This window comes from Lycium barbarum, chromosome 4, assembly GCF_019175385.1.
Source record: "Lycium barbarum isolate Lr01 chromosome 4, ASM1917538v2, whole genome shotgun sequence".
Classification (NCBI taxonomy): Eukaryota; Viridiplantae; Streptophyta; class Magnoliopsida; order Solanales; family Solanaceae; genus Lycium; species Lycium barbarum.
The window spans coordinates 71,707,037-71,711,380 of NC_083340.1; positions in this window are offsets into that span (position 1 = coordinate 71,707,037).

Consider the following 4,344-nt stretch of genomic DNA (forward strand, 5'->3'; position numbering starts at 1 on the left):
CCCGTTGTTGTGTTTGCAGTGATGCCTCCGAAGAAGGCAACGGCGGCCCAGAAGGGCAAGGCGAAGGTGGGAGAGACCAGTCAGGCACAACGGGCTACTCGGGCTCGTGTTTATGATTTGCCTGAGGATACACCTCATTCTGAGGGGTCTGCTACACCCCCATTAGTACAGCCTGGAGCGGGACCTTCAGCAGCTCCAGAGGTCCGTGTACCCGCTCCTGAGACTCCAGCTTCTCAGCCAGGGGCGGAGGATAGGACCCTGAGGGAGGCTGTACAGTTGTTGACCACGATTGTAGCCGGACAGGCTCGCAGACGCGGGCGGAGGGACGATGATGATGAGGACAGGCGGGACAGCCTGAGAGTTCGGGAGTTCTTGTTATGCGGCCCTCCAGAGTTTTTCGGGTCTAAGCCCGACGAGGACCCCCATGACTTCATTCGGGGGATGCGGCGTGCATTAGACTTGGTCAGGGCGTCAGAGACCGAGTCGGTTGAGCTAGCTTCGCATAGACTTCGGGATGTTGCCGCGCATTGGTATGAGACTTGGGAGCTATCCCGGGGTGAGGGTGCTCCTCCAGCTATGTGGGATCAGTTTGTGACTGCTTTCACCCGCCACTTCCTGCCCCCAGAGTTACGACGAGAGCGAGCTGATCGGTTTTTGCATCTGCAGCAGAGGGGTCGGAGCATCCGTGAATATAATTTGGAGTTTGATTCCCTGGCCCGGTATGCCCCTGCCGTGGTGGCAGATATGACAGATCGGATGCATAGATATGTTATGGGGCTGGATCGTTACTTGATTGACGGGTGTATGGCGGTGTCATTGCAGACAGATATGGACATTGCCCGTCTACAGGCCTACGCCCAGGGGATGGAGAACCGGCACCGAGCAGATCGGCCCAGCCGAGAGTATGATGGGAGACGGCCCAAGAGGGCCAGATCAGCGGGGTATTCTGGAGATTCCCGGAGCGGGCAGCCTCAGTATCAGTCCAGCGGGTACTTTCCTCCGTCAGGCCGGGACACACAGTCTGTTGGTAAGAGGTTTGATGGAGCAGGACCGTCCAGGGCAGACCAGAGTTCCAGAGCCCCAGGTCCTCAGTCGAGCAAGGGTCCCAGTCAGTCTAGGCCACCCATACCCCAGTGTTCGTATTGCGGAAGATCGCACCCAGGGGAGTGCTTCAGGGCCACGGGGGCCTGTTTTGCTTGCGGCCGCCAGGGCCATATCATGCGGGATTGTCCGTGGGCAGGCGGTTCCGGCAGCGCAGCACCGCCGATGAGATCCGTTGCTGGTTCGTCATCTACCCCTTCGGCCACGCGCTCTACGGGGCGAGGTATGCCAGCACCAACGGGCTGCGGTAGAAGCCGTGGTGGGGCTTCAGATTCTAGCGGTCCCTCGAACCGCATCTACGCTTTGACCGGTCGTCGGGACCCAGAGGCACCCCCAGACACAGACCCAGGTATATTACTAACCTTTTTGTTTAATGAATATGTGCAATGGTAGGTTTGTACCTCAGTATTATGCGATATACTTTTTGTGTGTGTCAGTAAAGGTAAGGTAAGAATCCGAATTAATGAAAATATCCGAGGCAGTTATCTGTACATGTGGGAGGAAAATATATGGGATTGGAAAACTAGAACGATAGACCTCACAGCCAGAAAAGCTAACGACCTCTTTGGGACAGAGTGGGACCCGCTACGAAAAATTTCCGAAAAATTTGGTAAGACCCCGTTTGGCCTAAAATTACGTGACAAAGGTCGTGCGAGGCAATTGATGGAATTATATCAGCCCTAACGCATCAAAATGCGTGAAAGTTTCGGGGTTAAGCGTGCTCAAGCCAGAGCAATTCTGGGATGGGTGACCCCCTGGGAAGTAATGCAAAGTTTTTCATAAGTGTAAGTATGATTAACGTAAATGGGAATTTGGGGTAACCAAAGGTGAATAGAATGTGTGGAGAATAATTAGTGCCCTTTCGAGAGTCGCGCGGAACGAGGCGGACTAAATGGGCGAAAAGGAAAGAATACAACACCTCTTGGGAAATTGAACGAATTTGAATAACAGCCAGAGATGTTCGCCGGTAAGGTATGAGTAAACGTGTGTAGGTGTATATGTATGTGTATGTGTGTGTATGATTCTCATTTGGTGCCTAGGAGGGCTAAGAGCTGAGCCCGGCGACTAATGTTGTGATAAATAAAAGATAAGCAGTGTGAGTAATTGGAAATTTGAAGGAATCGATATGTAAGACGCCAGGTAAATTGTGTGACGGCTTGGTGAGTGAGTTTGCAAATCAAGGGGAATTCTCATGAATTATTGGAGCCTTAATATGAATGATTTGATTCTAAATTGACATTCTATCCATAGTGCTTCTGCACTTCCGATGCCGATGAGGCTCTACCTTGTACGCCTCTATATTTTTAAGTTCGACTACGTTCCTGTTCGATGAACCTTTTGTGCGTTTAATTCTGAATCCGTTTCTGTCTGGCACACCTCCGTGGGTCTGACTCTGGACATAAATCCGTCTGATATGCTTCGGTGCGTTTGATTTTGACCGCGTGTGTGTTCGATACACTTCGGTTTGACTGGTCACGACTTTGTATGAAACAATCCTGTATACTTGATTCTGATTTCGGATCTGTCCGATATGAGTCCGTACGTCTGACTTTGATTGTGAATCTGTTTGGTATACCTTCGTGTGTTTGATTCTGCTTACGAATTCGTCTGATACGCCTTTGTATGTCTGACCCTGATCTCAGATTGGGTTGACCCACTTTTGTACCTCTGACTTCGACTACGAATCCATCCGCCATAGTTGAGTATGTCTGCCTCCGATTACGAATCCGTTCGGTTTTAGTTCTGAATCTGTTTGGCATGAAGTGTCTGATATGAAGTAAAGTGAGATTACGACGATGTGGTAAGGAAACTCAGGAGTGTGAAAAGAAGATGATATTGACGATGATGTCTGGAAAGTGTCCGTCCCTTACAAGAATATAATGCAGAGTTCGGTGGTTACGTAGAGTATGAGAAAATGTATTATGAAGGTATTTGAGTCAGTGATGTGAAAAATCTACCCTAGTATTGGTAAAGAAGACATATCGGAGAAATCAATAAAGGACAACCATCAAGAGAACCCTCCCGGAGTAGTACGACACCCATGAGTTCGATTCAACATTCGAGGACGAATGTTCTTAAGGGGGGAGAATGTTATGTCCCGTATTTTCGTATAACGGGAAATCAAGAAAATAAATAAGACTTGTGTGTGTTGAGGAAATAATTTGATTCAAGTTGCTATGCTCATGTTGATTATGGAATCATTGATGTCAAGACCTCGGGGAAGGCCGAGGGTAAATTTGGAATTTTAGAAATTAGTTCCGGGAATTACAAAACGGGACATTTTATGCATTGGGCTAAGAAAATGGAATACAAAAATTGAGGCCCAATTGAGTTAAGTGGCCGGCCAAGGGGGGGGGGGGGGGGCAAGCCCAAGTCCATTTCATTAAGGTCACATGACCTTTGAGTGGATATATATCAAGCACTTGGTAATTATCAAGAAGTTAATCAAAAAAAAAAAATACAAGATCAAAGAGAAAGGGGGTTTCGGCCGAACAAGGAGAAAAAAAAAAAAGAATTCCTTGGCCTTGTTTCTAATCCAAACACCTAGTTTCTTTTGTAATGATTGATGAGTTCGAGGTGCTCTTCGTTGTGATACAATTAGTTTGACGAAAGGGCGGCGTTTGCGACAAGTCGGAAATTCAAGAAAAAGGCAAGATTTTTATGTTTTAATGTTATGAAATGGATATATATGTGTTAGTGATTGGATTGGTGTGAAGATTGTGGGATGAGGTTGTGTTTGTGCATGGTGTGTGTGTATATAGAAGGGTGTGTTTGGCCGTGAGTCCCATGTAGTGCAAGGCATAAGAATTTTATCTTGTTTAGCTTGAATAATGTGTTGTTGTGATCTTTATGTCGTAAAGGATCGATTAAAGAATTGAGTTGGTGCTAGAAAATAATTTCGGACGTTATCGGAAAGTGTATACCTTTGGTATATTTGTATATATCATAGTATATTTATGATACTAAGGAATTTAAATATGATTTATAGTTGATGTTGATGAATTTGGAATGAAACGACGCAAGTTAGAATATTCGTCGTAACTTTTGGTGGTTGAAATGAAATAGGGAAAGAAATGGATTTGAGAAACTTTGTATATGGTTTGGAACTTGTATGTTATGTGGAGGAATAATCTTGAATGAATGAATACAATAATGTGGACATGAGTTAGAATTGTGAAGTTTGAATATAGGATTACCAACTTATGTATTAAGGTGAAATTTTGAAGCTAGTGTGGTTTGATT